The 21820-nt window shown below is 39.4% G+C and overlaps 1 protein-coding gene and 1 pseudogene across 4 annotated transcripts in view; one reads left to right on the plus strand and one right to left on the minus strand.

The window, feature by feature from the left end:
- Positions 1-21820, plus strand: part of SLC7A3 (solute carrier family 7 member 3) — an 87398-nt gene that overhangs the window by 27008 nt on the left and 38570 nt on the right. For 2 of the 4 annotated variants that reach the window (XM_039841720.1, XM_039841719.1), the window contains exon 1: positions 19456-21420. The exons of 1 other annotated variant lie outside the window; for it this stretch is intronic. The gene's annotated coding sequence lies outside the window, so the exon portion shown is untranslated. Of the gene's footprint in view, positions 1-19455; positions 21421-21820 lie in introns of those variants that run through there. One more of the 4 variants, XM_039841721.1, reaches the window with a different exon arrangement.
- Positions 1624-20031, minus strand: LOC120585418 (heterogeneous nuclear ribonucleoprotein A/B-like; annotated as a pseudogene).

A 21820-nucleotide genomic window follows, 5' to 3' on the forward strand; every position in this document is an offset into this window, starting at 1 on the left:
TTTTCTAATATAGTCATTCAATGCTATAAACTTTCCTCTAAAGCACTGCTTTTGTGGTATCCCACATATTTTGATAAGTCGTGTTTCCATTTTCATTTAGTCAAAATAGTTTTAAGTTTCTCTTGAAATTTCTTCTCTGACCCATGTGTTATTTAGAAGTATGTTGCTTAATCTCCATATATTATAAATATATATATATATATTTTTTTTTTTAAAAAAAGAGAAGAAACTATGTGCTGATTGTCAGTTTGGAAAAATTCTCAATAAATATGTAATCTTCTAAAAAGATCTCCATATATTTCGGGATTTGCCAGTTATCTTTCTGTTATTGATTTCTGAATTAATTCCACTGTGGCCTGACAGCAGAAATTATATCATTTCCAGCCTTCTAAATTATTCTCTTTAAATCGTTAAGGTGTGTTTTATGGCCCAGAATATGATCCTTTCTGGTGAATATTCCATGTGAGCTTGAGAACAATGTGTATTTTGCTGTTGTTGGATGAAGTAGTCTGTGGATATCAATTATATCCTATTGCTTGATGATAGTATTGAGTTCAAATATATTCTTACTGATTTTCTGACTGCTGGGCCTGTCCATTTCTGATAGAGGGGTGTTGAAGTCCCCAACCGAGTTACTGGATTCATCTATTTCTCTTTGAAATGTTATTAGTTTTTGCCTCCCAGATTTTGATGCTTTGTTGTTAGGCACATACATGTTAAGGGTTCTTAGGTCTTCTTGGAGAAGAGACCCTTTTATCATTATATAAGGCTCTTCTTTATCCCTGATCATTTTCCTTGCTTTGAAGTCTGCACTGTCTGAAATTAGTATAGCTATTCTAGCTTTCTTTTGATTATTGTTAGCACGGCATGTTTTCCTCCATCTATTTACTTTTAATCTCCATGTGTCTTTGAATTTGAAGTGGATTTCTTGTAGAGAATATATAGTCGGGATATGTTTTTTGATCCAGTCTGACAATCCCTGTGTTTCAATTGGTGCATTTAGGCCATTATCTTTCAAAGTGATAATATTTACCAATTTGTTAGCGTTGTCTATTCGTCGCCCTTATTCTTTGTTCTTATTTTTCTGTTCCACTCTTTTTCTGTCTGTCGTGGATTTATTTATTTATTTGTTGAATGGGGGGCGGTGTTACATTTTTATTTCAAAAGCTCGAATAGCTTCAATATCCAGGTCGTGGGTCAATCCGGTCACCTACAGTACATTAGATTCTTAAATGGTACCAAAAAGTACAGTAAAATTAACACTTCCATCACAGGAAATGTATGACACAAATAATATAAAATTAAAAGGTGAAAACCGGTGACACTGGTTGCCTCAGACACTGGTTGCTTTACGACCAGGGTCCATCGCTCCAGGCTGCAGCACATCAGAGGAGCGCGAAGATTCGCGTCTGGTTCTGGGTGGCCACTGAGCACGCGCTGCCTAAAACAACCAGAGCTCTGGATATAGTAAACAGGAGAGTGATTTCGGGGGTGGGGGGACTTTGAGCTGAGGTGCGTGTGGCACAGGCCATAGAAAGGATGCCAAGTTAAGTTCGGTACGTGATTGCGTTCAGTCGCTCTCCAAACGACGCATGCGCAGTCAGTGAGCGCTCCTGCGAAACCTCAGTATGGCTTGTGCTTATTCTGATGGCCGCCATGTGGCTGGCTGTCCCCGTAATTTATGCTACCCTGCCTGTAATCGGAGCTGGGCCGTAGCCCTAATGGCCACAGGGTGAGTAGTAATGCCGCGGTGGCTGTCGCCCAGCTGGTCCCTGCACTCTCATCGCCACCACTGCGGCCCCCAGAGCCACACTGCTGCTGTCGATACACCTGTGTGGGCTGGCCACCTTGACTTCACACTCACCTCCACTGACGGTGGAGAACTTTTCCTCTAGAACCTTCTCTGCGGGTTCCTTTTCTTTAAAGGTGATGAGAACAAAGCCTCGTCTTTTGTTCCGCTTTGCATCCATCGCCAACTCAATGGCCTCGCTCTCCCCAAGCTCACCTGAGTACTCTCGGTGACAAATGTCGCCCGGGTGGCTTCAGGTGCAGCCCCCCCACAGACATTTTCTTTCCTGGGTCCTTCTTCACGGCTATGGCCTTTTTGTGGTCAGTGACACGCCATCCAGCCTGCGCTCCTTCTGGTCTAGGACCTTTTCCATACAGGCTGCGTGTCTAAAGAGGATAAACCTGAACCCTCTTGACCTGCCAGTGTTGGGGTCCATTTTTATTGCATAGTCAACCACATCTCCAAATTCGGTAAACTAGTCCTTTTTCTTGCTGATGTTGAGCCGGTCGCCCTGGGCGCACTCTGGTCGCCTCCAGCGCCCGCCTCGGGACCCGACCGGTGACTCGCCTCTTGCCGGTGCTCGGTGGTGCCCTTCATCTCCGTGGGGTGCTCCTCCCCTATTTCTGATACACTAGCCTAGGCCACGGTGGCTCCTCCCAGCCGGTGGCACCGGAAGCCCTCTCGTCCCCACCCTTGGGGAAGGCGCCCCCGGCTCCACCGTGACCACATTCACGCTGCCCAGCCTCGCCTCAGTGGTCCCACAGGACCGCTGCCCCGACCACATGCGCTCATTCTCGGCCACCGCCGCACGCGACCCACTGGACCCGCCAGGTACCACTGCCTCTGTCTTTTGTGGATTTAATTGAGTTTTTAATATGGTTCTATTTTGTCTCCTTTCTTAGCCTATGGATCATAGTTCCTCTTTATTTTTTGAAACTTTTCTTAGTGGTCGACCTTCAGTTTTCAATATGCATTGACAGCTAATCCGGGTCCACGTTTCAAATAACAGTATGTTACTTGGCAGGCGGTGTGAGTGCTTTACAATAACAAAACAATCTTAATTGTGTCCTTCCATTTTTGGTATCATTGCTGTCGTTCATTTCACTTATCATAAGCATTTACACCCCCACTTACCCACACGTAAGTATATGGCACTGAATACATTGTTGTTATTATTTGGAGCAAACTGTTATCTGTTAGATCAGTTGAAAAAAATTCTTCTGTTCCTTTTTCTCTTTCTTCTCTTTCTAGTATTCCGGTTATGCATATATTAAACTTTTTCGTTGTTGACCCACGGTTCTCAGGTATTCTGTTCTGGGTTGTTTTCGGTTTGGTTTTTTTTTTTCAGTCTTTTTCACTTCGCTTTTCATTTTTGGAGGTTTCTATTGATATGCCCTTAAGCCTAGAGATTCTTTCCTCAGCCCTGTCCAGTGTACTGATGAGCCCATCAAAGGCATTCTTAATTTCTGTTGCAGTGTTTTTCATCTCTAGTAATTCTTTTTTATTCTTTCTTAGAATTTCTATCTCTCTGATTACATCACTCATCTGTTCTTGCGTGTTATCTGCTTTTTCCATTACAGTCCCAGCATATTAATCATCGTTGCTTTAAATCCACGGTCTGATAATTCCAACATCTGGCATATATGGGTGTGGTTCTGATGTTTGCTTTCTCTCTTTGAACTGTGTTTTTTTGCTTTTTGGTATGCCTTGTAGGTTTTTTGGAAGTCAGATATGATGTACTAGGAAAAACGAACTTGGGTGAACCGGCCTCCAGGAACGTACTGGTCAGGTGTGGGAAGGGGGAGCTTTCCCAGTCCTGTGATCAGATCCTGGTCCCTTAGCGAGCCTGTGACCCTGGGATGTGACCTTCTTAAGTGTCTCTCAGTTTATTCTACCTCCTTAGCTGCTACAGGGAGACTAGAGGGGGTATCGCCCTCCCCCCAGGTTGGTTAGGCTCTGATAAAATCCCAATCTCTTAGGGCCTGGAAAAATCATTTCTCTTGAGAACAGGTCTTCTTAGTAAAACAGAAAGCTTTGACAGATTTCGAAATGATTGCTTTCCCTTCTTCCTAGTGGAGTGCCAAGGAGATTTTTCCTCCTGTGAGAACCCGGAGGTAAAACTCACAAAAATATGAACTGGGAGACCTTTGCCTTCCGTGTGTTTGGTAACTTTTTACTTCGGATTCTGTCTCCTAACAGTTATTAAGGCCTTTGGGGCAGGGAGCATCAGGGAGCACCACATCACATGATGTGGCCACTAATTTAGGATGCGGAGGGTTAACTCTTTACAGCAAGGAGAATAAAGCACAAATTATTGTCTAAATAAGTCATCCTCCAAATTCTCCTCCTCAAGGGAATTATTGTGCTTTAAAAATCATTTTCCTACTGAGTTACCTGTGTATCTGCTTTTCCTAAGCAGTAGTTCTCCTAAGTAAAGCAGTGTCTCACATATGCTTTATTCTGTCTCTGAGCATTCTGAAATGGGGGCATGTGACATTACCTTCCAGAATACAATTAGATAAACCGATTGCATTTGGAGAGATATTCTTCATAATCCTAGATGTCTTGGACTTCAAGACCGTAAGAAAATTAATTTAGATGCAGCTCTGACCTCTATTCTCCTAGTCCAAGCTCTTATACTTGGGGATCTCGTTTCTCATTCCCCTGGGATCTGACGCTATCTTGCCATGGGTCTTTTAACTGATGGAGGAGCAGTCTTTTCACTTTCTCGATATGTCTTTTGTCTTTTGAAGCACCAAAGTTTTTACTTTTGCTTAAGTCCAATATATCTATTTTTTTAATTTGTTTATTTGTATTTTTGGTGTCATACCTAAGATTCCATTGCCCAATCCAAGGTAAGGAAGATTTGCGCTTGTGTTACATTTAGATCTTTGATCTATTTCAAGTTAATTTTGTATATAATTTGAAGTAAGGGTCTAACTTCGTCTTCTGCATGTGGCGATCTAGTGTTCCCAGCACCACTTGCTGAAAAGACAGTTCTTTCCCTATCGAATGTACTTGGCACCCTTTTAAAAAAATCAGTTGACCAGATATATGGGTTTATTTCTGGACTCTTAATTCTATTCATACACACACACACACACACACACACACACACACACACACATTGACACATATGCACATTATATATATATATATATATATGTGTAAAGTATTATATATATATATATATATATATATATATATATAAAATCTGTCCTTATTTAAGAAGTACACTGTCTTGATTACTGTAGCTGTGTAGTAAGTTTTAAAATTGGGAAATGTGATTCCTCTACCTTTGTTCTTGGTTTTCTAAGATTTTGGGGGCTACTCTGGGTCCCTCGAATTTCCATATGAATTTTAAGTTCAGCTTATAAATTTCTGCAAAGAAACAGGCTAGGATTTTGATGGAGATTATATGGAATCTGTCAATCGACTTGGGGAGTATTAACAATTTAACAATATTATTTCTAATAATCCATAAAATGGGATGTCTCCATTTACGTAGGTCTTATTCAAGTTCTTATAACAGTGTTTCCTAGTTTTTCATAGTATACGTTTTATATCTTGATGTTTATTTATAATTATTTTTTGCTTTTTAATGCAATTATAAATGAAATTGTTTCCTTAATTTCATTTTGGGATTGTTCTTTGCAAGTGTACAGAAATACCATCAATTTTGTGTATTTATCTCATCCCAAAACCCTGCTGAATTTATTGATTACTTCTAATCATTTTTAGTGGATTTTGTAGGATTTTCTATGTACAAGACTATGTCATCTATGAATAGAGATAGCTTTACATCTTTTTTTCCAGTCTGGATGCCTCGTACTTCCTTTTCTTGCCTAATTGCCCTGGCTAGGTCCTCCAGTACAATGCTGAAGAAAAGTGGCAAAAGTAGACATGCATATCTTCCTTCTGAACTTAGGGAAAAGTATTCAGTCTTTCACTGTTAAATATTACATTAGCTGTGCGTTTTTCAGACCTGCCCTTTACCAGATTGAAGAAGTCTCCTTTGTTCCCACTTTATCAAATGTTTTTATCGTGAAAGGATTTTGAAATTTGTCAGTTTTCTGTGTCTGTTGAGATGATGATGGGATTTTTGTCCTTTATTCTATCAATATGGTGTTTTACACTAATTGATTTTTGGATGTCAAACTAACCTTGCTTTCTTGGAATAAATCCTACTTGGTCATGGTTTCTAATCCTTTTTATATATTGCTAGATTCATGTTGCAAGTGTGGGAAGTTGTTTGTTTTTAAAATTTTTTGTGTGTGTTTATCTATAGCATAAGAGATTCTGGTCTGTAACTTTCTAGTGACGTCTGTTGTTTTGATATCAGGGTAATAGTGACCTCATAGAAGCTCTTTTTTTTTTTTTTTTGGAAGAATTTGTGAAGAATTGGTTTTAACTTTTCCTCAAATGTTTGGTAGACTTCACTAGTGAAGCCATCTGTGTCTCGACTTTTCTTCGTGGGAAATGTTTTAATTACCATCTCAATCTTTTTACTGATTTAGATCGATTCAGATTTTCTATTTCTTCTTGAGTAATTTTAGTTACTTTGTGTCTTTTTAGTAATTTGTCCATTTCATCTAGGTTATCTAATTCGTTGACGTACAGTTTTTCATAGTATTCCCTAATAATGTTTTTAATATTTCTAATGTGAGTAGTGATGTTCCTACTTCCATTCCTGATTTTAGTAAGTGACATCTTTTTTTTCTTCATCAAACCTAAAGGTTTTTTTCTTCAAACCTAAAGGTTCGACAGTTTTGTTAATCTTTTCAAAGACTCAACTTTCGATTTCAGTGATTTTCTCTATTGTTTTCCTAGTCTCTGTTTTATAAGTTTACAGTCTAATCCTTAATTATTTCCTTCTGTTTGCTTCGTGTTTAGTTTGCTCTTCATTTTCCAGTGTCTTCCAGTCGAACTTTAGGTTGCTGATTTGAGATCTTTCTTTTTTAACGTAGGCATTTCTATCTATATAGTTCCTTGTAAGCGTTGCTTTAGTGACATCCTATAAATTCCGTTATGTTCCGTTTGCAATTTTTTTCATCTCATAGTATCTTCTCATTTCCCTTGTGATTCCTTTTTTCAACCCTTGCTTTTCTAGGAGTGCATCATTTGCACATATTTGTTAAATTCCCAAATGTCTTTGTTATTAATTTCTAATTTCACTCTGTTGTGATCGAAAAACATAGTTTGTACAATTTCAGTCATTTTAAATTTACCGAGGCCTGGAGAATGTTCCATGTGCTCTTCAGAGGAATGTACACTTTTTTATTGGTTGATATAGTATTCCGAAGATGCCTGTTATGTCTAGTTTGTGTATAGTGTTGTTCACGTCTTTAGTTTCTTTGTTGATCTTCTGTCCTATTGTTCTATCCATTATTGAAAGTGTCATATTAAAGTCTCCAACTCTTATTGTTGAACTGTTTATTTCTCCCTTCGATTCTATTTTTGCCTCACATATTTGGAGGTTCTGTTATTAGGGGCAAATATATTATAATTGTTATATATTTCCGATAGTTTTATCATTATAAAATGTTTCTTCTTATCTGCAGTAACATATTATTTTAAAGTCTATATTATGTTATACCAGTCTAGTCATTTTAGCTTTCTTGTGGTTGCCGTTTGCATGCTATAGATTTTTCTATTCTTTCACTTTCTACCTATTCGTATCTTTGACTTAAAATATTTCTCCAGTAGATAACATGTAGTGTTATCTTGTTTTTTTTAATCCATCTGACAGTAACTGCCTTTTGATCGGATTATTTAATCCATTCACATTTAACGATATTATTGATATAGTTGGATTATATCTGCCATTTTATCTGCCAGTTTTTTTTCTATGAGTCATCTTTTATTTTGCTTCTTTAGTCCTCCTTTACTGCTTTGTTTTGTATTAAGTTAATATTTTCCAGTGTAACATTTTAATTTCTTTAATTATTTTTGTAGTGATTGTATTTAATGAGAGATGCATCTATTGTGTAGCTTTCTGAGCTTTCATACCTCATGAGTTTCTCTGTACTTAATTAGGTTTTAGAAAATAACTTTCCTCTTCTTAGGAGTATTAGGATAAGATGCAAATAAGATAGATTTTCAAACCTTAGGTTAAAAAACTTATTTCGAATTTTCCTGTAGCTTCTTATCTCCCAGTTCCATTCTGGCTGGCATAGCGGCTTATTATAGAGTGTGTATAGCAGACACCAGAGGGTTTCGGTAGTAGTTGGTAACACCTAAAATTGTTTGAGAAAGTTGATAATTTGGGGGAAGCATGTAGGCAGGAAATTACAAATCATTTTTGTTCCCCACAGAATGACCTGAGAAAGTAGCATATTATATTAAGGCCAGGATCACTTCAATTGAAGATTGTATATTTATCAGAATTATTGTGACAAGTCATTGAGTGAAGCTGCTAACTGTAGGGGAGCCATTCTTAAGAGCTGGGTTGTAGAATGTAGGAGAAAGCGCAATGACTAATACTATTTTTTCCTTCTTGTGTGAAAATCCACTAGTTAAGGGTCCTTACAAAATATTGGAATGTAATATATACAAGGCTCTAGGGAATAGAAAGGTCAATGAGATATAGCTAGTGGGGGAGGTAAATATATATTTTATATTAAAGTTTAATTTCCCTTCTTGCTCAACTTATCCCCAATCTTGGGTAAATTCAGCCATGTGCCTTACTTCTTGTGATCCCGACATGCCTAGCTTTGCTGGAGTAAATATCACAGTCCCACGGTTAGGAGCTCTTGCAAAATTAGCATGCCCAACCTCAGCTGGGTTCACTGTACTGTTCTGCAGCCTTTTGCTTATCTGTTTTCAACCCTTTCTCTCTCTCCTGTTCACCTCTTCTAAGAATTTTCCATTTTCCTTAAGCCCTCCACTGTGGCCTTCTTACTGTCTTATGAGCCTGTCTTCTACTTCAGAGAACATATTAGTCATCAATTGAGAAATTCTCTCTCTCTACCTTCAAGATGACTAGTGACGACTCCTATCTTCGCCTCCTTCTCTTCAGACTCATGATTTCCTGTCTAAGGCTACCTCTTCTACTGTTCTCTTACTTCAAGTAATGAATTGCTGGTTTCACAGAAATGACACATGCCTATTGTGAAAAGTTCCACAGTACAAGAAATAGAGAAGAGCACTCTCTATCTTTGCTCTTGATGGTCCCCTCCCTATTTGTCCATGCCCTTGCTCCATTGGCTCCCCCCTTCTCTCTTCCATCTCTATCCACTTCCTCTCCATTGCTTCCTTCTTTCCTATCGACAAATATCCTCAACTCCTCAATCCAGAAACAAATATTCTGCCTGTTCTCAAACGATAATTTCTCCCTTTCCTTTCACTCTAATTTTTGGGATAAATTTGTCAAAACACTGACACCAGGTATCTGCGTCTGTCCTTCCTTACCTCCCATTGGTTCTCTTCTTAGCACACTGCAAGATGTCTTCTGCCTCTCCTACTCTAACAAAGGAGACCTAAAATAGGTCAGTGTTACTCATTAACGTACTCATTCACTTTGTTGAACTTTAGACAACACTGGAGAGTAACAAGTGGCAAGTGACTGAAGATGAGGATAAGGAGGGTAGAGGCTAGGAAAAGAGCCCTATAGAGCTTCAGGTAGGTTCTAAGAAAATATAATTGTCAGAATTTTATTTTAAGCAGATAATTGTGGTGGCTATGTGGTGAGTGGGAACGAAATGGGAATTGGCCAAGATCCAGGGCTGGAAGACCAGTGAGGATTCAATTGTTACATGTACCATATACAAGATGATAAGGGCTTGGACTATGGCAGTTGTAGGGTTGGAGGGAATGGATTCCAGAGATCTTTAAAAGAGTAAAAGGAAACATGAATGAGAAGTAAGATGTGTACATGTTGGTGGTGGCACTGTTGAGCAAGAGGATGACTTCTAGCTTTCTTACTTAACCTAGAAGGAAAATGGTGCTACCAACTGAGGTAGAGAATATAGGAGAAACGGGTTTGGTGGTCATGGTGACAATAAGTTCAGTTTCAGACATGATTAGAGGTGTTCAAGAAGAGACATTCATCAGGCAACGGGATATAAGAATTTAAAACTCAGGGGAGAGATGAAGCAGAACGTAGAAATTTAAGAACTGTCAGCACTCAGGTGATGGTTAAAAACATGGAATCTATGAGATTGCTTGGGGAAATTATAACAAGAGGAATAGGCTAACGTTGGTCCCCAAGGGGACGTTTAGAGGATGGGTAAGGAACAGCCCAGGGAGGAGATTCCGTCCTTGATTCTTTTTATCTTACTTACATTCTCTGTGACAAAGCTCATCTACGCCAGTGGCTTTAAGTATCTTTTTTTCAATATTCAGTTTAGTGTTTCTGACTGTCTACTGCGCTTCTCCCCCCTAAATGCTTTAGACTTAGCACCTCAGACTTAGGATTTTTTTTTTTACCTCAAATAACATCATAATCAACAATAAAATTTAAGAGTAGGTGATATTTATTGAGCATTTACTATATGCTCAGTACTAGTACAAATGCTTTATATATTTTAACTCACTTTATTTCTCACAGCAGCTTGACAACGTGATATATTATTATCTCTGTTTTCCAGATGAGGAAATCGACACACGGAAAGGTAAGTAAGCTACCAAAGGTCACATGCTAGTAGGTGGCTATGCCTGAATTTGAACATAAGCAGTCTGAATACTCTTAGCCACCGTGTTCTACTACCCTTCTTAAGGTTCGTCACCATCTTATGTTTTCAGTTTCAGTTAATGTCACCAACCCTCTGGTTTTCTAAGGTAGCAAAGTCAGTGTCATCTGCTTGACTGATCCCCATTTCTTATCCCGAACATTATATCCACTGTTATTTGACCTCTTCTGTAGCCTCTTCTTAATTTAAACCCTGACCTACTCTTACATAGACTATTACAATAGCTTCCTCTGTGGTCTTCCCGCCTCTCATCCCTTCTCCTATCCAATTTTCTTCTACATTTGGCTGTGGTTACTATCCCACCGATCATTTCTCTGCCTAAAAGTCTCTGTTGGGGTTCCTCGGAAAGTTGAACACAGAATTACCATATGACTCAGCAGTTCCACTTCTAGGTATAGATCCAAGAGAATTAAAAGCAGGTTTTCACAAAAACTTGGAGGTGAAGGTTCACAGCAGCCCTATTCATATCTAAAAAGAGGAAGCAACCTAAATGTCCATCAGCTGGTGAACGGTTAAACAAAATGTGCTGTTTCCTACAATGGAATACTATTCCCACAAAAACGAACGAATGGAGTACTGATATATCTGTAACATGGATGAACTGAACATAATCCTAAGTGAAAGAAGCCAGATGAAAAAAGCCACATACTCTATGATTCCATTTAGATGAGATGTCCAGGATAGGCAAATCCTTAGAGACAGAAAGCAGATTAGTGGTTGCCAGGGGCTGGAGGGGAGTGACAGCTTAATGGGCACACGATTTGTTTTTGAGTGATAAAGTGTTCTGGAATTACATAGTGGTGATGGTTGCACAACAATGCGAGTGTACTGGAAGCCATGAAATGATCCACCTTAAAATGGTTAAAATGGTGAATTTTATGTTATATGAATTTTACCTCGATTAAAAACAACTGTTGTTTCTCTGTTCCAAGATAAAGTTCAACTTCTTAACTTGGCATTCAAGGTCTCTAGTCTCATAATACACATGTGCTTCCTCTCACAATATTCTAAACGTATGGAATATAAAACTTCCCTTTTGTATCTCTGTGCCTTTACACGTGCTGCCTCCTCTGCCGAGAATACTGGTATTATTCCATTCCACTTAGCAAACTTGTCCTCACTTTGTTTTCTCCTAACTCGTTACCCTCGTGTTACTCACTTGATTGCTGCTGGATCTGTTTCTGCAGCACTGTATTTATATTTATGTTCTAGCATGTAGGTTAATTGTTTTTGTAACATGTCAATTGATAAGTTTCCCATTTGATCAGTGAGTTTTAAACTTTTTTTCGTGGGGGGATGTCATAGATGGTATACTATAAACTGTGGACTCTTTCTAGGGAAATGCACATATATACATACCTTTACACATTTTTCATGCAATTTCATGGGGCCCATGAACATCCCAAAGGGCACGTGCAGACCCACTCATCCATAATTCCAGGAATCCCCTGGAATCCTTGTTTAAAAAAGCCAGTTCCCAGGTCCCACACCCACTCAATGAATCAGGATCTTTGAAGGTGGGCCTGAAAGACTTTGAACCACTCTCTAGGTGAGACTTGTATTGAGTAGACTTTGAGAACCGGGATAAGGATCCCCTCAGGAGACAGAGTTCTTCAGGGCATTGATCTTTGTATCTTATTCATCCTAAAATGTCATGATGTGACAGAGAACAGGAGAAGAAGGGGATCATTTCTGGCCATAGTGATGAGAAAAAGTAGCAATAGGAGATGAGAATGATGTGGCCCTTGGCACATAGGTAGGTTTTCAGTAGGCTGACATGAGGTGGTGGAAGACATCGCAGGCACAGAGATTGGCAGAAGCAAAGGAGAGAGGCTAGGGAGTGCAACGTGTGTATCCCAGAGCTGTTAGGATAGTCAGAAATAGGGCCGGAGAAGAGGTTTGTTTAGACGTTAAATAGCTATCGACCTCTTACTTTGTACTAGACACTGTGTGACACATTGAGAATAAAAATATGAATAAGACGTGACTTTTGCTCTTAAGGAATAAAGACGATCTAGTAATAGAGGAAACAAACAGAAAATGTGATAGAATGTAACAATGGAGAGTGAGATTAGAGACATCTTCACAGAGAAGGTAATGAAAGGGAGACAGAATGAATAAACATTAGCTAAGTGGACAAGGTTAGGAAGGGCATTTCAGGGAAAAACAATAAATTACCCAAGCATGCTGTGGTAAGACAGTGGTGCCCGTTCTTGTTACTGCAGATAGACTGGTATAGCTGAGCTATAGGGATCGAATAAGGAATTGCTAGAAGCTAAAGTCGGACAGGTAAGCAGGGGTCAGAGCACAAAAGGGCCTTGCATGCCAAAGTATGTTGTATAATTGGAAGCCCTTGAAGAGTTTTAAAGGGAAAAGTGAACTGTGTTTAAGTAGCTGGTTACAGTGTGAAGAATAGACTGAGCAGGGGAAAGGCCAGAGGAAGGGAGAGTGGTTTAGAAGGTTGTCGGAGGTGTCCCAAGGGACAAATGAGGTTCTGAACACACGAGAGGGAGTGACAGATCCAGAGAGGCGTTTCTAAAGAAAAATCAATAGGCCTTTGCTGACTAGGTGAATATGGTGAGTAGGAAAGGAGTTAAGGGCTTAAGGCCATCAAATGGCATTGAAATGGCCTTAAGGGGCCCAGGTTTAGGAGCCGAGGTCAATGGCAACTGGTGACTGTGGTGTCATAATCGCTAACATTTACTGAGAGGCCACTGTGTGGCAGGTACTATACTAAGCGCTCTGTATGTACTTGTTCATTTAATTCTCATGACAGCCTTACTGGGGCAGGTATTACTATAATCCCCATTTTCTAGCATTATTTAAGAAGTGGGCAGAGAATGAGGAGCCGATGAAGGAGACTGAGGTTATATTCGTTAAATATTATGAATGTCGTTCTTGTTAATTCATATACCTGTCAGTTTAGGTAAGTGCTTATTTGGATTTTTCATGCCTAGTGCTATGCCAGGTGCTTTGGGAGTATTATAATGTGAGGTACCGTGTGTGCTCAAGGTGACAGTAATTTAAAAAAAGCATCACTGAACAGTGGGACTGGGGTCGGTTATTAAACAAGAGGAAGGCTAAGATACAGAGACGAGATGGGAGGGCATTCGAAGAGGAAACAATACGAAGAAAGGGATGGAGATGGGACTATGCCTGGTGTGATCCATGAAGAGTGAGCAGGAAACTGGTGTAAGTGTAGTGCTGGTGACAAGTGTGAGAGCGACAGGAAACAAGGAGAGCAGAAAAGCAAGCTGGACTGACTCGTCGCAGCTGGAGCATGATGAAAACGGCACTTTAGGAAGCTTTTCCCAACAGCTGTGCCTAAGATAGACTGGTAAACAGGAAAGGGAAAGCGGCTAGGAATCTCTCATGGAAATCCACGTGTGAAGCAATGAGCCCCGGGGTGGCGGAGGTCTCAATAGCATCGAAGAAGGATGTATGTGTAAGTGAGACCCGTTATAATGCAGTACATGAGAGATCTGTTTTTGAACCCTGAACCCAAAGATGAGGCCAAGCCTTTGACCTGAGAGACCGGAAGAATTATGGTACCGCTAATAGAAATGGGGTATGGAGAAGGGGAGCCGATTGTTAGGGTAAATAATCTATTCTGCATTAGTAAAATTCAAAATAGCCGTGGTTTGGCGTAAGGTGCTGATCCTCTGAATTTATTACCTTCCTAAGATACAATCAGGAACTAGAAAGTACTAGAACTGTGTGTGTGTGTCTGTAGATGATAGATATAGATAGATAGATAGATAGATAGATAGATAGATGATAGATAGATAGATAGATGATAGATAGATAGATGAATGAATAGATAGATAGATAGATAGATAGATGATAGATAGATGATAGATGGAATGGAGTAGATAGATGAATGAAAAGATAGATGATAGATAGATAGTAAGATAGATAGATAGATAGATAGATAGATAGATAGATAGATAGATAGATAGATAGATAGATAGCCACACTGCACACTGCTGTATCCCACTAATGCTGTATAGGCCACCGGTTGAGAGGGAGAGTCAGAGAGATAAGGGGATCGAGATATCAAAGAAGCTAAGGGAGGTGAAATTTCTAAGGTAGGAAAGATGAATAATAGCAAATGCCGCAGAGGTCAACTAAGTTATTCAGCCATAAGAGAAAATATCCATGACATCTGGCTTTTAAAAGATAGTTGGTGACCTTATCGAGCGGTTTTATTGGACCGCTGTGGTTCAGAAGCCAGTTTGTAGTGGCTTGAGTAGCGAGGTAAAGGATGACCGTAAAGGAAATGATTGAGAACCTTGACGACATTAAAATGCAAAACTTGAAAATAACAGAAAATACTAAAATATCATAAACAAACTAAAAAGGCCAAATTATAAAAATACCTTTTGTTTTCCAGGGTTTTTTTTTTTAAAATTTCAAAAGTGTAGATAGGGGATTGAGGACCTACACGACCTCTTTGGAAAGCAATTTAGCAATATATAGTAAAGTCGAAGATGTCCTTACCTTTCAAGCCACTAATTCCACTCGCAGTGCATAAGGACTCATACAAGGATATTCATTGCAGTATTGCTTCTAGTAGTGACAAACTAGAAGCATAGATGTCTATTATTAAGTGAACGGATCGGTTAATTGTGGTATATTCACATGAAGGAATTCTTTATTAAAGTTAGTTAAAAGAAATGAACTATATATGTAGAAACATGGAAAAATTTCAAAACGAAGAAGCAAAAAAGCAAATCGTGATGTGTAGTTTAGTGGTGCAATCAGTGTTTATCTGCAGAGCAGATCACTATAACGGAGATTGTCATGTTCCTTCTCTGTACTCATCATTTTTTTTTTTTTTTACTATAGGAGAGATGACGATGGCATCTAAGGTTTTTTCCATTACTGATTACTTTTCCACGATAAAAGATTCCAATCACCAGTTAGTCTTACAGGGTTACGCGTTTGCATTCCTGTATCTTAACTGGTTATATCCATTATACTTGTATTTTCCAAGCTGTGATATAATGAAGCCTATATCCCATTTATAGGTTGTTATTTCTAATGCCTTCCTGGAACCCCTTACGCGTCCTGAATTTTTCTTTCTTTCTTTCTTTCTTTTTTTTTTGTGGTAAAATACATGTACCGTGAAATTTACCATTTTAACTGTACAATTCAATGATATTAAATATATTCAAGATACAGTGCAACCATTACCTCTTTTTTATTATTCCAAATGGAAACCCCGTCCCCGCTAAACAGTCACTCCCCATTTCCCCATCCACGGGCCCCCGCAGCTTCTCCTCTGTTTTCTGTCTCTATAGATTTACATATTCTAGATGTTTCATATGAATGGAATCATATAATATATGACCTCTCTTTGTGTTTGGCCTCTTTCATTTAGCATGATGTTTTCATTTAGCACGATGCTTTATAAAGGTATAATTTACAAACATTGTCTATATTTAAGGTATACAATGTGCTATTTCGATATGTGCATATACATATATATGCGATTGTATACATTGTGAAATGATTAGCATGACGTTTTTAAGGCTCATCCACGCTGTAGCACGTATCAGTACTGCATTCCTTTTAATGGTCGAATAATATTTCATTGTATGGATACACCACATTTTGTTTATCCGTCCATCCATTGAGGGACAGTTGGGTTGTTTCCACTTTTTAGCTATTGTGAATAGTGCTGCTATGAACATATATGCCATAGGTTTTACTTGAACACCTGTTTTCAATTCTTTCGGGTATATACATAGGAGTGGGATTGCTCGGTCATATAGTAATTCTATGTTTAACTTGTTGAGGAATCGTCAAACTGTTTTTCACAGCGGCTGCACCACTTTACATTCTCAGTGGCAGTATATGGGGGTTCCAAGGTCTCCATATCCTCACTAACACTTGTTATTATCTGTTGTTTTGATTATAGCCATCCTTGTGGATACGAAGGGGTATCTCGATTAGTGATGGCAAGCATCTTTTCATGTGCATGTTAACCGTTTGTGTATTTCCTTTAAAGAAATGTCCATGAAAATCGCTGCTCTTTTAAAAAGTGGGTTATCTTTCTGTTTTTGAATCATCACAGTTCTTCATATATTCTGGAGCTGTAGATAAAATCATATATCAGATATATGATTTCCAAATATTTTCTCCCATTCTGAGGGTTGTATTTTCATTCTCTTAATATCTTTTTAAAATAACAGCTTTATTGAGACATAACTCACATACTATATAATTCACTCACTTCAGGTATCCAAATAACTGTTTTTAGTGTATTCACAGAGCTGTACAACTATTGCCACAGTCGATTTTCAATCATTTTTATCACCTTCAAAATAAACCCCATACCCATTTGCAATTACTACCCCACCATATTTTTCTTTAAGGAAGATTTTGCTTGATGTATTTGTAGTTCATCTTAAGAGTTGCTGAGCTGTGTCATCAGCCTGAGAAGCAAGTTTAGGGTAAGGTTTCCTACTCTATAAAATGGAGAAGCTAGCTTTTCTTGTATAAACGGGTTTAGAATGTTTGGAAAGTACCCCCTGAAATATTAGTCTATATGAACAAGCACCACCTGCGATTATATTTAAGGGATCCATACCCTGGTTAATGTCATTGGAGGCCAAATATCTACACACTAAAATCACTTTCAGAGGGCACATTTAGGTGTATTGTATTATAAAAGGATTATACTTATTGACTTCTAATACTTCTTCTGATTCTGAAATTAATTCAGGAAAATAATGAAGGGAAAGGAGATAAAGAATCCCTTATTTCTAGATTTTGTATTCACTATTCCTAAAGTTGGAGTCACCAAAATTGCAGCTTAGAGATCAGAAAGGAGTCAGCAGTCTGCTTTAGATTGAGCCTTAAAGATACCATTATCTTCATGGCATTTCCAAGACCAGGATTTGACCTGTTGTTTCGTAGTTTGGTCAGTTCATCCAAAGTTGATCATATTTGGAACTTGAATTCTGTAGCCAGTAGACAGGAAATACCACTGTATTAATTATTTTTTCTTACATGTGTATAACATTTGTCTTTCCTTTTTAGCAACTTTTTTTTCCTAATGAAAAGTAACACATTTGAAGAAAAGGGTTGAGAAGCAAAATATAAAATGTGATTAAAAATACAAAACGGCATTTCCACTTCTGGGTGTATACTTGTACACTCATGTTCATGGCAGCGCTATTCCCAACAGCCAGAAGCTGGAAGTGTAACCCAAGTGTCTATCAATGAATAAATGGTAAAGAAAATGTGCTTTATACATAGAATGGAATATTACTCAGCCTTAAATGAAGGAAATTCTGATAATAACTACAGCATGGGTGAACTTTGACGACATACTGAGATAAGTCAGTCACCTAAGGACAAATACTGTATGATTCCACTTATATGAGGTCCCCAGGGAGTTAAATGCATAGAGACAGAAAGCAGAATGGTGATTTACAGGGGCTGGGGAGAGAGAATGAGGAGTTATTGTTTAATGGGTCTAGAATTTCAGATGAGGAAGATGAAAAAGTATGAATGTACTTAATGCCACCTGAGTTTATACTTAACAATGATTAAAATTTTATGTATGTTTTATTATAATAAAAAGCATTCACCTCTATAAACGTGATCAAGTTCTAGTATCATACTATCAAAATAAATAGCGGTGGTTTAGAAACAAAACAAAATAAAGACATGATGTGCCTAGCTCCACTAAAGGGCTACATATGTCGCACGATCCACCATACACGTGATTAATAATAGGACCTACGTCTTAAGTTGTGTGAATTAAACTAAATCATCCATATCTTTGGCACATAAGCATCATTCAGTAAATGTTAACTCTTAGTACTTGTGTCTACCAACCAGGTTCCCTAGTCCATGCGCTGAGGACACATCGACATAGTTTTTTCCTGCTCCATTTTTGCCTAGATGGTATATAGAGCGCTTTCTTTCTGTTAATATACATCGTTCTTGCCTGGGTAGATTACATCATACTCTGTCAGATAATAGCATTCTTCAATTACATCATACTAACTCATTCTAAACTTACTATGCGTTGATATAAAAATATGAAGTTACCAATAGCTGAGTGGTCGAGGGATGTATTTTATGAATGTATTGTCTACCCCTTTCTCTAATAGAGAATTTAGAGAAGTGTTCTCTACATGATCTTTCCTTACCACCCTACCCTCTACCTCCCGGGCAAAACTAATTGCTCTGGCATTTGAATCCCTATAATACTGTATTCTGTTTTATTACAGCATTTAGTGTGGGAGCATCTCAAAGACGAGGACTGTACTTTAACTCATCTTAGCATAGTTTCAGGTACATAGTTAGAAGGTGCTATTCACTGAATGATAATGACTTCAGTTTCAGACATGTTGAGTTGGAGGTGGTGGCGAGGCACATCATATCTTGCGAGTAGTTTGAAACTTGGTTCTTAAACTCAGGTTGAGGGTAGAAATATGCAGTAGTCTTTAGTCATCTTACCCATTGACGTAGTGACAGTCTCAATATTCATATAAGCGAGACTTTGATTACCTCGATGGATGAGATCGTTAAAGGAAGGAAAGATGTAATAATAAGAATCAAAGTGTGGACCCTCTGCATTTCCTGGTCTGCTTATTTAAAATAGATTCCCAGATCTACTTAATCCATTTCTTGAGTTAGAATCTTGGAATCTGCATTGTAACAAGCTTCTGTGTTACGTTCATTAAAGCTTCCCGTGATGTTATGTATATTAATGTTTGAGAGAGCCCGCCGTAGAGAGTGAATATAGACGGAATCACCTAGAAGGCTTCCTTTTCCACATTTTCTGTAATAAACAGGTATCGTTTTAAATGGAAAACATCTTTTAAAATATTGGATGTTGATGTTTAGTGAGCTCAGGTCCGTTGTTCCTCTGTGCACCATATACCCTCGCATCTGCCTTTTCTATAGTGAGCCATCTGCCTCTCCCGCCCCACCCCTGCATGTGCCCAATCCTGTCTGGCTTTCAGAATCGAGGAGCTAAAGGAAGAAAAGCTTAATAAAGAGACTCGAGGTCCCATTTTATCTGGTGCTTCTTTATTGGTACCATTTCCCATTCCTCCAACAGTAACTAAAAGTTGCAAACGAATTTTCAATACATACCCTTTCATATTAACGGTTACATGGCAGATCGGTGCCACATTGCCTGTTCGTGGATTGTGGGGACTGTAGCCATGGATTTCCCAAGGCAAGGAGCCCCTAGAAAGCTGGAAACATTCAACCCCTGTGCCCTGATTCCCTCGTCAAAGTATGTAACCGATGACCCCACAGAGACAGTGAGCCGTAAGGGTTGTGTTTAGTGTGAAAGGGAGGATGGGCATGTGGAGGGAGAACTCCAAGTCGGTCACGTAAGGGACCTGCAACCTTTCCCCACTTCGCTCTGCCTGCCCTGTCAGCATTCCTACAGGAAGTGGAGCTATCATCAGGGCTGACCTTAAGCCAGAGTGTTTAAATGTTTTCCATGTGAGATTTGTGTGGCGATAGTCAATCTAGTTCTCCCTCTCTCCCCTCACCTGCATCTCTTTCCCCCGCCATCACGAACAACCTTTACGACTGCCGTGCCTTGTACCAACCCAAAGAGTTCCAAACTCCAACACAGAGATGAAACCTCAGCAGAGCAATGTCCATTCTGTTACCTCATGTCAAGGACACTGTTTTTGTTGATCCCAGAAGTAGGCTGAGGCCATAATTCTTGGGTTTACTCAGCTCAGATAGTCAGAGAGCAGATAGGGAAGATAGAAGGTTTGGTCCACAGAGACGGAGATGACCGGGCAGAAGAGTCGAGTTAATGCCACTTGGGGGAACCCTGGCCTCACTTTAAGCCTTTCTAATCTGTTTTGTTCCTGTCCCTGAAACCTCCATGACTCTGACCTTTGTGTTCTTTTCCAGGCAACCGGGGCAGTGTCTCAACGAAGACAGGAAGCTGCAGTAACACGCAAAACAGATTTACCTTTAGGGAAGTCACTTCTTGACCCTGGATTCCAGACCACAGTCTTTTCAGTCAGCTTACATTTTATGAGCACTTACTTAGACAGGTATTTTGTGACTCTGAGATAAGAAGTTGGGTAAGAGTTCTTGTCCAGAAAGACTTCGTGACTTGGAGGGGAGCATGGAAATATTAATAAGTGATTACTATATTATCAAGTGCAAGCACTACAATAGAGTCCAAAAGCTCAAAATGCCAGAACTGAGGGGCTGGGATGGGGGCGGAGGCCTTGTGCCCAGCCATGGGAAGCGAGGGGGGTGGCAAGGACACGGGGCCCAGCTGGTGCCTTCGCCTGGTCACTCCCTGCTGCTGGTGGCCTTAGGGAATGTCCTCAGATTCCCTCTTCTCACGCCAAGATCTTGGAAGATAAACCGAAGCACATTAAAATATAGGGGAGTTTGAGCAAAAAAATCCATTCTGATCAGGCACTGCCAAACCGGAAGTGGAGAAAAGGCAGAGGCAAAGTAAGAAAATTATTTATTTGCTCTAGCTTCAAATTCAGTTGTCTGTCTGTCCTATAGGTCACCATCCCATTAAAGCCACATTGTCTAATGGCCTCTCGGTTTAATTAATTTAACAACAAATACACAAACGTTTCTAAATGTGTCTGTATTAAACTAAACAGTGGGTGCATACTGATGTCTCCAGCTCTTCTCCATCGGCACAAGGACTGCTTCAGCCCTTGTCTTTGTGTGTCTGCAGCCTCTCAGCCTCTCACTCCAGCAGGGAGGCACCGGGCTCTGCAGTCCACCATCCGGTTAACCCTTCCGTGCCAGTATGTGTGGACAGAGTTTTCAGAACTGCTGGCCTGTGCCCACATGGGGAAGAGGCATGCCAACTAGAAGGCAGCGCTTACGTGCTGATGCTTTTGCCTGTAATCTTACAGACATCACTCATTTCCAGTTACCTGGTGTGAGCCTTCGCCCCCACCCACTTCGGTACGTTCGTTTCGTACATTCGTGACGCAGTTAAATTCTTTCTTCACATTTTGCATTCTGACCTTGTATCTCTTGATCTAAAAGCTTTTTTTTTTGGTTTTAATTGCATACGTCGAGTTTCACTCTTTGTGTTGCAAAGTTCTGTAGGTTTTGGAAAACGCGTAAAGTATCCACCATTACAGCCTCAGATAGAGAATAGTTTCAGTGCCCTAAAATATTCCCCCACGTGCTTCTCCTATCCAACCCTCTTCCTCCTCCCCAGATTCCTGAAAGTCACTGATATTTTCACTGTCACTATAGTTTTGTCTCTTCTAAAATGTCACGTTAATGGAATTATGCTGTATGTAGTCTTTTCAGACTGGCTTCTTTCCCTTAGCAATATACATTTAAGGTTCATCCG

Source organism: Pteropus medius, unplaced genomic scaffold (assembly GCF_902729225.1).
Source record: "Pteropus medius unplaced genomic scaffold, Ma_sr-lr_union100, whole genome shotgun sequence".
In the NCBI taxonomy this organism is placed as follows: Eukaryota; Metazoa; Chordata; class Mammalia; order Chiroptera; family Pteropodidae; genus Pteropus; species Pteropus medius.